The sequence below is a fragment of the Triturus cristatus genome, chromosome 1_1 (assembly GCF_964204655.1).
Source record: "Triturus cristatus chromosome 1_1, aTriCri1.1, whole genome shotgun sequence".
NCBI lineage: Eukaryota > Metazoa > Chordata > Amphibia > Caudata > Salamandridae > Triturus > Triturus cristatus.
Genome location: NC_140579.1, coordinates 575778648 through 575792417, shown reverse-complemented (window position 1 = coordinate 575792417; position 13770 = coordinate 575778648). Strand labels below are relative to the sequence as shown.

General features: G+C 43.0%; 1 protein-coding gene across 2 annotated transcripts in view; it reads left to right on the top strand.

Moving 5' to 3' along the window:
- LGR6 (leucine rich repeat containing G protein-coupled receptor 6) overlaps positions 1-13770 on the top strand; it is a 1163733-nt gene that overhangs the window by 67327 nt on the left and 1082636 nt on the right. The gene's annotated exons all lie outside the window — the stretch shown is intronic.

Genomic DNA, 13770 nt, shown 5'->3' with positions numbered 1-13770 from the left:
CAGTGCTTCCCACATTTTTTCAAATGGAAACACACATTTCTATTGGTTGCAAATTTCAACCCTTTTCCAAATGATCCCTACCCCCAACATGACTTCTGCCTGCTACCATAGCAACAGGTCATGGAACACTGGTGTGAGCAGAGAGGTCAGAAGTTCAGCACACAATGTTTCTAATCCAAAGAGCAAGAGTGCTTGACTTTTCAAACCTAACAGCAAATCCATAGTAATGTTCTGTGGGAACACATTTTTCCGAACCAATACAAAACATTCTTTTAAAACTTTAAACATACAGCCTAGTTTTTAGTGTAGAATGGTCTGAAACAGCCAATGAGCTCTTTTTATTTAAAAAAAAGTATGTAAGCCTCCATTTTACAACTATCTTTCTTTTCATATTGCCATTCTACTGAAAGACACCTTCTGAGTGCATCCAGATCTCCTTGAAAGATGTTCACAGTGTGGATTGTAGGTCATAGCTATGTCTTATGGAGTGAAAAGTATGCAGAAAAAGAGGTATTTTGAAAGACCTTGCTTTGCCAAATGTAGACATTAAATGGATTGGTCAGAGAGGGTTAAAGTGGCACCAATTAATGCCTTTGGTGAAATCTTTTCTACATCTCCCACAGCCTGACCTTATAATTGTGCACTGTGGTGGAAATGACCTGGGCACTTTAACTGGGGTAGGTCTGGAAATGCTTGTTAAGGACACCTTTGTGCAATTGATGTCACTTTTTCCACAAACAACCTTTGTATATTCTAATATATGCCAAAGGCAAAAGTGGAACTGGTCCAACCAATATTGTCCGCAGATTGACAAAGCAAGAAAACACGTCAATAAGTCTGTTTCTGCTTTCCTCAGAGACTATGGTATGCGTTCTATATACCACAACAACTTGCGTTGCAACATGCAAGGCATTTATAGAGGAGACGGTGTTCATTTCACAGATGAAGGCAACAGAGTCTTCCTCTTGTGAATGTGAATGTGAATGGGCTTTTGTAGAGCGCGCTTACACTCCAAGGAGCATCTTGGCGCTAGACATCACTGTCTCGACAGAGAAAGAATAGGGCAGCTGCTAAGGTAGATCCTACTCATAGATCCTGGTCAGTGAGTAAGAGAGTGGATTTATACTAGCGCTAAGCAGATTGAATCTTCGGTGTTGAAAATCCAGGTTTTGAGCATTTTACGAAACAGTTTTTCGGACTGAATCAGGCGCATATGTGATGGGAGCTTATTCCAAGCCTTAGCTCCCAGTACTCCGATGGATTTTCCGCCTTTTGTGGTTAGTCTGAATTTGGGGACTGCAAGTAGGTTGAGGTTGGATGATCTGAGTGATCGTGGGGGAGTGTATCTTCCAAACCTTTGGGACAGGTATATCGGTCCTGATTGGTGGTAGGCTCTGAACGTAATGAGCAGGATTTTAAATAGCACTCTTTTGTGGATGGGCAACCAGTGCAGGGTTTTGAGTGCTTTTGAAGCAGATGATTTCCTGGGTAGTCGTAGCACCAGGCGAGCAGCGGCGTTTTGAACTATCTGTAATTTGTGCAGAATAGCTCTGTTTGCGCCTGCATAGATGCTGTTGCAGTAGTCTAAGCGAGATGTGATAAGGGCTACTGCCACAGTCTTTCTAGCTGTTAGGGGAAGGAAATCAAAGAATCTTCTAAGACTTTTAATGATATTAAAACAGGACCCTGCCACAGTACCTGCTTGTTGCTTAAAAGATAGTGCTTCATCGAACCTTAGACTCTGCATCTTGAACTTTAGACTCTGCATCGGTACTTACTTGTAGGTACAAAAAAACACTCAATGAACACAACGGCTCTTTTTAGAGCCAACCAACATCTAAACACTTAAACTTGATTTTTAATTCTATTTTTTTATGGTTTTTTTGCCACCGTGCGTGCACCATATGCGCACTGTGCGCGCACCCCGCGATATTTTTTTTAAATTCTTTTTTTTTTTGGTGACCTAAGGGGTCTTTCATGGTCCCCGTGAGAAGACCTAGGGGGTCAGGGACTCTCTACCCTGCCCCCTTTTCACGTTCTCCACTCGTGTTTTTAGCTCTCTTCTGCCTCAAAAACTCAAAATGGCAGCTGGGGGGTGCGCGCACGATTTTTTTGAAAAAAAAAGGTGTTTTTTTCACCCTTCGGGGTCCTTCAGGGACCCCCTGACAAAGGCTAGGGGGTCAGGAACTCTCTACCCTGCCCCCTTTTCACGTTCTCCACCTTTCTTTTTCCCTCTCACACACACAACACACAAAATGGCAGCCGACACTTCCTGATTTCGACCGATTCGAATGTTGACTGTCATGAATCCACCAATCAGAATTACGCTCGCGCATGACACCGGCTATAGATATGTATGTGCTTTTAACTGCAATTTTCTCAGGAACTACTGAACAGATTGACACGATATGCAAAAGGCACATCCCTGACCTGAGGACTACCTCTTAGCCAAATTTCAAGTAATTCTGTTCAGCCGTTCGGGCTGTACCTTCGACTAAAGGTCCTATGGGAAAATGCATGGGGAAAACGCGTTTTGGGACCCCCCTTTTTCTCGGCCTCCACTTGACGAATCACCCCGAGACTTTCAGGGTAGGAGCTGAGCGGAGCGCCCCATTAGTTTTGAAAATTTCGCGAGGATTCGTCAACCGGCACCGAAGTTATTAAAAATAGAATTTTGAGATTTCCTATGGAAACACGGTCCTAACTATAACTATCTACTGGCGACTGCCAGTAGATACGATATATATATATATATATAAAAACTACAGCTAAACACTGAATGTGTGACCCAAGGTCAAAAGAAAAAGTGAAGAAAATTTCTAAGCAAAACCTAAAAAGTGAAAGAAGATGATTTACCCCAATAAATGTGTAAACAAAATCAGAAAGAGCTGGAAAATTAAAAAGAGGGGAAAAGAAAATACAGAAACAGGAAAAGAGGGAAACATAGTCATGCTCATCCAGTGTAGAGCCAAAATGTCAGGGATTTGGAGAAGAATTCAACAACTATCAAAAAAGAATATTCAAAAATTGCTACACTAAGTGAAAAAAAGAGGGGAACTAATCTCAACACAGATGTAAGTAAATGAGTAAGCTCATACCTGTTGGTCAGGCCTGTGGAAATATGGATTTTTCTGATCAGTTATGTCCCCTATCTTGGACCCCAACGGTTTCATGTATGAATCACAAGTACATGTATGTTCCCTCCAGTTCCAGTTATGAAGACGCAAACACATGTGCGTCCACCGTTAACATGTCCTCTTTCAGATCCACCATGAATAGGCCGGATATTCCATTCCTAAGTATGAAAGGCCACCGGCTTTATATGGTTCACTTATGCCATTTTACAGTCCAGGCAAGTAGGCCCTGATTCTGTCATCAAGCTTTTCTTGCCTTCTGCCTCTGAAAGCTCCAGTCTGAGCCTGCATCTGTGACCATGAACTTTGTCTCATTCCCTGCGCGGCTCACGGTGCCTGACATCAGTTCGCTGCCTGCCAAAAACCGTATTTCACCTTCGAAATTATCTGCTCCGCTCCCTGCCCAATGCATTCCTGTCTAGTAGTTTAAGTAAACATTCTTCCAGCTACCGAGCAAAGGCCCGGCTTCTCTGTCTTTATGCAAGTAATTCATAGCCTTATTATTATGGAAGACTTCTGCCCTCGCATCTAGTGTAGACACTTAGACGCTTGTACACGCACTAACAGTCAGTATAGTCAGTATGGAATAAGATTCTACTCTAAGAGACCTCTCTTTTGGATAACATAGTTCTTTAAACATAGGATGTTAGATATGATTCGGGATTAGGTTGACTTGACCCTCCAGACATCTGTCGCCACATGTAGAGCTAAATGTCAAGTCCCCTTCACCTCCTAGTTGCACGTCAATCACACGTCATGCTGCTGCGCGCGCATTTCTGCCAAGTATTTCTGCTGACATTGCGAAATTCTTTCATGGAGCCACCCTATTATGACATCATACCTGATGACGTTCTTTAGTCACACCCAGTTACGCCCACTTTTGCTACGCATGTATGTTTTATCTACACTATCAATTGTTACGCCTCTTGCATTTGCTTCAATGTAATGCCTATTGTATAAAAGTGATTACTTATCAATAAAGTATGTACTTCACTTCCTGAACCTCCGTGGTGATGGAACCTGGAGTCACCGATTCGAATCATCCATTGGAATAAAGCCCATTCCGAACCTCTAATACCACGGATTCTGCCTCTTATTTACTGAGCTATTTCTATTATGTTTCTGTGTCAAATTAAGTCCCGGTAATTAAATTATTTACCACATGAATGGCGCCCGAATAGGGACACTTTCTCATCTCACGCGCCGGCGGTGCGTTGCAGGCCCGGTCTCCTGCCACAGCTGGACGGACAACAACGCGTACCAGCAGGATTTCCTGTATCTCCCTCCGGTCAAGCGGGGGCGACTGAGGCTGCGATCAACACCCAGACGAGGCGGTGAGAAGTGCGAAGTATCCCGACCAGAGCCTAGCTGAGAGAGCAAGATCCGAGGTATACAGAGGCCCACCAAGTTCTGAAGTTTCCGAAGTTTTCGAGTCGAGTCCAGTCCAGTTCAGTCCAGTTCCGTTCTGAGGCCTTCCGTTCCGAGCTACCCGGTGAGTACCATTACTGGGGAGGCGTTCTGGCGTGCACATAAGTTGTGCCGGTCCAGACGGGTTTGGGTACACAAATCCGGTCTGCACTGTTTTAGCGGTGTATCTGTACTGTTTAGCAGTATATCTAGTATATCAAGAATATAAATTCAGAATAATTCAGTTAAATGCCGAGGATTATGTCTTGTGATTAAGTTTTCTTAGATCGTCATCATCATTGTTGCTCATTTAAAACGTCAAATGTTAAATGTGTTAATACGTCCTGCATATTGTGGTGTGAATGACTGTTCATTAATGTGTTTATTGTATTAAGTTTGTTCAAGACCAAGTATCAGATCAGTTCTCAGTATGCCGCTCTTTTCGAAACTAAGACAGATCACAACTAGAAAAGGGGTACTCGAAGAAGCTGTTCCCATTCCTCCTAGGGACACTCCAGGGTACTTCATGTATCATAAACATGGCCTAGACGCCATATTATTTCTTGATCTATGGGTAGACTACACTAAGGAATTACCAGAAAGTCAGCGGTGGCCCGCAGCTGGGACCTGGGATGCAGATTGCATCGTGAAAGTAGAGGAAGAATTATGGAAAAGGAAAGCTAGACAATCACAGAAAGACGCCATTGAATTATGGCGTAAAGAATCGTATAGACGTACAGAAAAAGCACGTAGACAGGAAGAGAAGAGTAAGGAAAATTCAAATAAAGTCCGAGAAAATCTATTAATTGAAGAAGGTATACGAGTGAAATCAGAACAAGTAGACAGACAAAGAAATGCCCTTATGAATGGTATGTATCCCCTTCTGGCCGAGGGATTACCTAAGGCTACTCCGGAGATACCAAAAGACTTGCCACCTCCATTATTTCCAATAAAAGTACATCCTAAGGAGCATCCTAGAACCGCAGAAGATGTTTTTCTTTCCTCATATTTAGATGACGCAGCTCCCGAGTATGCTAACCCCGCCCCACATAGACCGTCTGCCGGGGAAGTTCAACGCCAAGATCCTGTATCTGCATCTCTACAGCACCAAATCCTGACACAAGTTCCGGCAAGCACATCTGTTTCCACATCTGTTCCTACAGCTACTTCTATAGCTGTGTCCACACCTATAGTTGCTGTATCGCGTTCTACGAATCCTTTCACGCCCGATACCCCAGATGGGGCTACCGGAGGTGCTACCAACATTTTTTCTACGCCACCCAGAATAAATAAACTAACTTTTCAAGAGTCAGCACATCCACGTACCCCCAAACTCATAAATGCCCGCACGCTTAAGGAACTTCTTGTAGATTGTAGATATGACCCTGTGCCCGGAAAAGAGGACGAAATGATCATGGCATCACTACGTATCAGACGAGCCGCGGTGTATTTGGGGAAGTTACCAGGAATGACTGTGCATCTAGATAATATATATCATTTTGTCCAAACAGGGCGAGATTCTGAAAGTATTAACAGAGCTATGGAATACCAGAAAGTGGAGATACAGGGGGAACTGTTACGTTTCCTCATAAATTGTGTGATCAGAAATCAAGACCGACCGGGGGTAGACCCGGAAGCAATGCAAATTCTTACCAGATGGAGCCAGAATATATCAGAAGGGAGACATGATAAGCAAAAATGTATAATAGCCATGTGTCGAAAGATCCGTAAAGAAATAGAACGCCTACACGAAGAGAGATTAACGGTAGATCAGTTCGAACAAAGCGAGGAGGAAGGATCAGGACTGCCCACAGGACAGTCAGAAACCATAGCCTATGTAGGTAGAGGAAGATCTTGTAATAGTACTAGATGTTTTACTGACCCGATACGTCCGATATGTCCAGATAATAACAGGAATTTCCAAACACCTATAATAAATCTAAGGTCCCCCGAGCATTCGTTCCAAGCCGCTGACAAATTACTCCGAGAACGAAGGGGTTATCATTTACTCGATTCTATGGATGAACAAGAATTAGCCAGGTCAGCCGTTCATTGGGCTGACAGTCCCGGAAAATATGGTGATGATACAGTAGCACACACATTTTTGAACCTCACCCCAGATGAACAGCGTTTAGCTGGGATTTATATGATTCAACAACTTCTTATACTATATAAAAGCCAACATTCAGATCCTGGTCTTCTACCTGATATATTGACTGAATTACTCACGAATAGATGGAGAGGTTCAGGTACTAAGTTAATTAAGGAAATACTAGAAGCAAGAAAGCAGTACATTCTTTTTGTATGCCCAGAACGTGTCTCACTGCCCATCAAGGAAAGAACGACGTATTACATGGACAGACAGAATCCCTTACGAGAAGTACACCCAATAAAGGGCGAGGACAATCAGTTTAAACGTGTATATGTATATACGCCCATATCAAAAATAGAATTGTTAGAAATGAAGAAAGTGGTACCCAGTCATGACAAAGACCCAGCGGGTTTTCACCGAGAAATTAAAGACATGTTACTCATGGGAGAGTATACCTATCCCGACATTATGACAATATTAAAGGTATTAATGCCTGCTGGCATTTATGAGAAACTCAAGGAAAAAGAGTGGGAGGTAGGAGACCAAAAGATAGACTGGACAGCATTAGAAAATGAAGAAAGGGCCCGAGGTCCAGGTTCGGGGCTTGGGGATAAAACTAAAGCACTACCAGGTTTACTAGTACAGGTACTGCCACGTTTATTAACCACGAAAAAGGAAGACTGGGGTGCAATCTCAGCCTGTAAACAAAAGCAAGATGAAGACACTAGTGATTTCTATGCCCGATTCGAAAAATGTTTTGGTATAAATAGTGGTATAAAAGCAAGTAGCGAGTCATACCCACATCTGTTTGTGACAAAATTAGTTGAAAATTCCTTGCCCCAGGTGAAGAATCGAGTATTAAAATTCGAGAGTACCTGGCAAGGTAATACCCCATCACAAATGTTACAAATGTTACAGTACCATTACAATAGAATTAGAGAGGAACAAGAACATGAACAGAAACGCATGAAAGACACAAAAATGAAAATGCTAGTCTCCCAGACAGTTCCAGCTGAAGGTCATAAAAAGGGTACGACACAGTCCGGTGATTCAGCAGGACCTGTAAAAGGGACATGCAACTATTGTAAACAACCAGGTCATTACATACACGATTGCCCAGTCTTGAAGCGTAATATCGCCACAGGTAAAACACAAGAAAGACCACGGCCACCTAGACAGGATCAGAATGAACAAGGAGCACTGCAGCATGCACAGTCCATGCCAGCTCCACAACAGTCTATACAGTTTGTGCCAGCTGCACCAGCGCTGCCTGTTGCTGCCACACAAACCACGACACGACAGCTGTACCAGACCGCACAGTATGATTATCCTGATTATCAACGATACGCATGAACCAGCCTGGAGAGGGAAGTTGACTCACCCCTTATCGAGGTCCCTGTAGACCAAGAAGGACCTTATGTACATAGTGAATTATTAGGCCAAGATAGAACATTTTTACTTGATACAGGGGCAAGTCGAACAACTATAAAACGTAGTGAAGTTCCAGGGGCACCCCTCTCAGGCTCACAGAATATTTCCCTTGGTTTTTCAGGAAAACCTATTGTTAATGAAGTATCACAGCCTCTTCCACTTACGATAGGACCCTTAACCCGAACTACAGATTTATTGCTTACTAAATCATGTCCAGAAAACCTGTTAGGTATAAAAACACTGAAAGCTCTAGGAGCTATAATATGTTGTTCTCCGGAAGGAGTAAGATTGTTTTTACGTGATTTCAAAGGTCACTATGTGTCTCGAGACATGGATCCCCGATTGCAGACTTTACCTACACATTTATGGGCACAAGGCCCTACTGATGTTGGTTGCATGAATATTACACCATATCGGGTTACATTAAAGGCAGGAGTGGTATTACCACGAATGCGACAATACAAGTTACCACCAGATGCTGTAGTGGCTTTACTGCAAATCATTGACGAGCTCATTGCTCAAGGAGTGGTTGTGGTGACTCCAATGTATGTAATTCCCCGATAATTCCGATTCTTAAACGAACAGATCCAAAGGCCCCGCCAGTATATCGATTGGTTAATGATCTGCGCGAATTGAACAAGTGCATTGTGCCACAATTCCCTGTGGTCCCAGATATCTCGTCATTACTGACAGCTATTGATTCCGAAGCAACATTCTTTACTGTAATTGATCTCAAGAATGCCTTTTTCAGCGTCCCAATAGATCCGGAAAGCCAATACTTGTTCGGATTTAGTTTAAATGGACGTAGCTTTAAATTCACACGCGCACCTCAAGGATTTACAGAAAGCCCCAGCATCTATAGCCAAGCACTGAAACAAGAACTCGACAGTATCCACATGCCAGTAAACACTGCCCTGCTTCAATATGTCGATGATCTGCTGATCACCGCTAGAAGCGAACTTGAATGTGAGAAAGCATCACTGACAGTTTTACAATTTCTAGCCGAAAAGGGGCACAAGGTGTCCCCTTCTAAGCTGCAATTCTGTGTCCAGCGAGTTGTTTATCTTGGACACTCGCTGTCCAAGGAGGGAAGGCAGCTTACACCCGACCGCATTCAGTTAATAGCTAACATGCCGATACCCAAGACACAAAAGGAGGTGCGGGCTTTCATAGGCCTCACTTCATATTGTAGGCAGTGGATCCCTCAGTATGCATTTCTAGCAAAACCACTCATTCAATTGACAACACAGGAGGCAGCCACATTGACTGTCCTCCCTTGGACTCAGGAACATACACACGTTTTTGAAAGTTTAAAGAAAGCTTTATGTCAAGCACCTGTCCTAGCAACACCATGTTACAATAAACAGTTTACACTCTTTGTTACAGAACGCGAAGGTACTGCCTTGTCAGTACTCACACAGGAACAAGCAGGATCACACAAACCATGTGCTTATTTTTCTAGTACATTAGATCCCGTAGCTCAGGCTTTGCCTGCATGCCTAAAATCAGTGGCAGCAACAGCTTTAGCAATCAGACAAAGCGATGCCATAGTGTTAGGACATCCATTGACAGTTCAAGTACCACATGCAGTAGAGGTTCTTGTGAATCAAACACAAACACAACATTTGACTATAGCGCGACTTACAGGGTATGAATTAACATTGTTCCAACCACATATAGAAATTAGACGTTGTAACACATTGAATCCTGCCACACTTTTACCTGTAATCGGAACAGACCCACTAGCTCATGATTGTATTGATGTTATTACAATCACAACGAAACCCAGACAAGACTTGACAGACGTCCCATTATCAGACCCAGACTTAACGTTGTATGTAGATGGTTCATGTATGAGAACAAGTACAGGAGAGTTAGTGGCCGCTTACGCAGTCACAACAGACACTGAAGTCATTGAAACAAATTGCATAAATACCTTGTCCGCTCAAGCAGCAGAGCTCGTCGCTCTGACACAAGCCTGTATTCAAGCCACAAATAAAAAAGTCAACATATATACTGATTCACGTTATGCATTCGGAGTTGTACATGACTTCGGCGTGCTGTGGCGAGAGAGAGGTTATTTAACTTCTCACGGTGCCCACATTCAGCACGGACCCCTCATTCATGCCTTATTAGATGCAATACATCTACCCACTGTAATATCAATTATGAAATGTAAAGCTCATACGAAAGTTACTGATATCATTTCTCAAGGCAATGATCTAGCTGACAGAACAGCTAAACAGACTGCTCAAACTCAAACATCCGACATGACAAAAACAATAGTCCCGACGCCAACACATTGTATGACGGTTAAGGATCCCACTCTTGACGTAATTGACATACAGACACATGCTACACCAGACGAAATAAAGAGATGGACTGAATTAGGAGGGATCCAAACGGATCAAGGATGGATGACGAAGGAAAAATCTGTGTGGTTCCTTCCTGATTCAATGGTCCAAGTCATTATTAACACTGTACATAGTCCAGCACATCTAGGAGAAAAAGCTATGCTAGACAGCATTCAACACATTTGGTTCAACAAACATTTACGAGCAGCAGCTAAACAAAAAGTTCGTACCTGTATGATCTGTTGCCAGTTCAACCCAGGAAAAAGCATTCCCGTAGAACAGGGTGGATTTCAGCCTCCTGATCACCCTTTTGAAGTCCTCCAGATGGATTATATCCAGATGGAACGATGTCGAGGATTCAAATATGTTCTCGTAGTTGTCTGTGCTCTTTCCCGTTGGACAGAGGCATACCCGGTTTCAGATTACACTGCCCCGACTACTGCCAAACAGTTGGTTCGAGAATTCTTCCCACGATACGGTTTACCACGTGTTGTCTACTCAGACAACGGCCAGCCGTTCTCATCCGAACTAATGAAACACGTTTCACTTTTGTTAGGCTATCAGTGGAAATTCCACTGTGTCCGACACCCCGAGGCAGCAGGTCTCGTGGAAAGACATAATCAAACTCTGAAAATTAGATTGTCCAAAATATGCAGGGAGAAAGGTGTCGACTGGGTAGTAGCGTTACCAGTTGCACTCTTTTACATGAGAATGATAGCACACTCTCGAACAGGGCTATCCCCGTATGAGGTGATCTTTGGCAGACCACCAAATATGTGGGGGACGCCTATACCACGTAAAATAACTGATATTGACTGTAATATGCTGACAGATTACTTGGCTTCCTTGATGTCTGCACTACAATCTTGTCGTTCACAGGTAGCTGCAGCTTTTCCCGACAACACTGAGGTGAAACCCCATGACGTAATTCCAGGAGACCTGGTCTTAGTGAGGAACTTTGATCGGAAGTCTCAGCTGGACCCTAGGTGGAGGTCGCCTCAGCTCGTGTTATTAACGACGAGGACAGCCGTGAAGATCGAGGGTCGAAAAGGCTGGGTACATTCAAGTCATATCAAGAAATTTCATGGACTACCATCGGATGTAAATACCACACCTCGTGTGTCTTCACCCATTGACTCAAAACTTCCTTTGGTTGAATCAAGTAATCACGAACAATATAAACTGAAACTCAGGTCTAACCAGTCAGGCAATTTGATTGTTTAAGTCCTCTCCAAGGTGAAGCGGTTGAATTTGTCTCTGACATGTATCCCTTAGACCTGAATAGAGAAAAAACCCGAAAAATGTTGAAACGACATGCATACTGTAAATCACTGCGTAGTCATTGCACAGTGACGTTATTAATTTTGTTTTTCTTAAGTCTTTTAATAATTACTGCAAGTATATTGTTGCACATATGTTATCCTATTTCTAGACATGTTTATAATGTTACTGCTGAACATTCTTTTAGTGAATTACCTCCGCATGAATTGTCATATAGATTTGCGCTGCGCAATAACACGTTTATTAGTATGTTACATCATTCCCATCAGGTTAGCAATGCTACAAATTGTTGGATCTGTGGCCGACTCCCTCCCTATCAGAATTATAAAGGAATTCTACCTCTCTTTCCATACCCATTCACACACAACGGCTCCTGTGGAGCATGGTTTAGTTTAATTAATTCCCAAGATTCGAATTCTGCAGTTTATCAAGACAACTGGGTATGGGGAAATTTGAACTTAGTTTTACTTAAAGTCTGCTACCCTAACAAGGAGGGACTTCCCAAAAGAACAGGAACTGATCTAGAAAATGAAGTATATGGATTAGGTAATTTTACACTCAATCTTATGATCCTAAATGTCGAATCCGAAGCCACTCCAATTTTGCCCGCTATGTCAATATTCCCAGTAAAAGGTGAATTATGTGTAAGAAAGAATGGTTCCATACATATGGGCCATAGTAGATGCACCACTGTAATAGAATTTAGTGATCAGGGAAAGTCTACATTTAGAGCTTCCCGCCATTCCTATTTCATATGTGGTCAGACGGCATATGTACGTTTGCCTCTAGATTGGGATGGTACCTGCTACATTGGATTCCTTTTGCCACCTGTTTTCCTAGCTCCTCCTGATTATCACAGAAATACTCAGTTAGTACACAATAGAGAAAGGAGAGATCTCCCAATAGTCGATTACACTGAAACAGCATGGGAAAAATACACAGATTTCAATAAAGGTCTTTTTCCCTATATAGGTACCGTTACTAATAGCAAGCTGATACGTAGATTAACTAGAACCCTTGAAGCAGTAGTGAACGAAACTATTTCCGCCTTAGGCAATTTAACAGAAGAGCAGTCTGCTATGCGGATTGTTGTGCTTCAAAATCGTCTTGTCCTTGACGTCATCCTGGCCGATAGGGGCGGAGCTTGTAGGGTCATCGGATCAAGTTGTTGCATTTTCATACCAGAAAATTCGCCATCTGTATATAAAGCCATAACCCGCCTTCATAAGATTGTAAGCCAGATACACCAGAATCCAGGCACCTGGACTTGGTCCGGTTGGTTTTGGAGTGTATTATCTACCTTTGGATGGAAGGTCCTATCCTTCCTAGGTATTGGCTTTCTCATACTATTCAGTTGCTGTCTATGTCTACAATGTGGACCAGCGATCTGTGGTCTGTGTGCCACATCGTGTATTCCACCACCAAGATTTCATTCATCCCAGAAGAAAAAAGAAGAACAAATGATGCTATATGAACAGATCAACGGATTAATGAAGATTGATATCTCTTAACGGGCAAGTAGGGGACAAGGAGGGAATGTGGAAATATGGATTTTTCTGATCAGTTATGTCCCCTATCTTGGACCCCAACGGTTTCATGTATGAATCACAAGTACATGTATGTTCCCTCCAGTTCCAGTTATGAAGACGCAAACACATGTGCGTCCACCGTTAACATGTCCTCTTTCAGATCCACCATGAATAGGCCGGATATTCCATTCCTAAGTATGAAAGGCCACCGGCTTTATATGGTTCACTTATGCCATTTTACAGTCCAGGCAAGTAGGCCCTGATTCTGTCATCAAGCTTTTCTTGCCTTCTGCCTCTGAAAGCTCCAGTCTGAGCCTGCATCTGTGACCATGAACTTTGTCTCATTCCCTGCGCGGCTCACGGTGCCTGACATCAGTTCGCTGCCTGCCAAAAACCGTATTTCACCTTCGAAATTATCTGCTCCGCTCCCTGCCCAATGCATTCCTGTCTAGTAGTTTAAGTAAACATTCTTCCAGCTACCGAGCAAAGGCCCGGCTTCTCTGTCTTTATGCAAGTAATTCATAGCCTTATTATTATGGAAG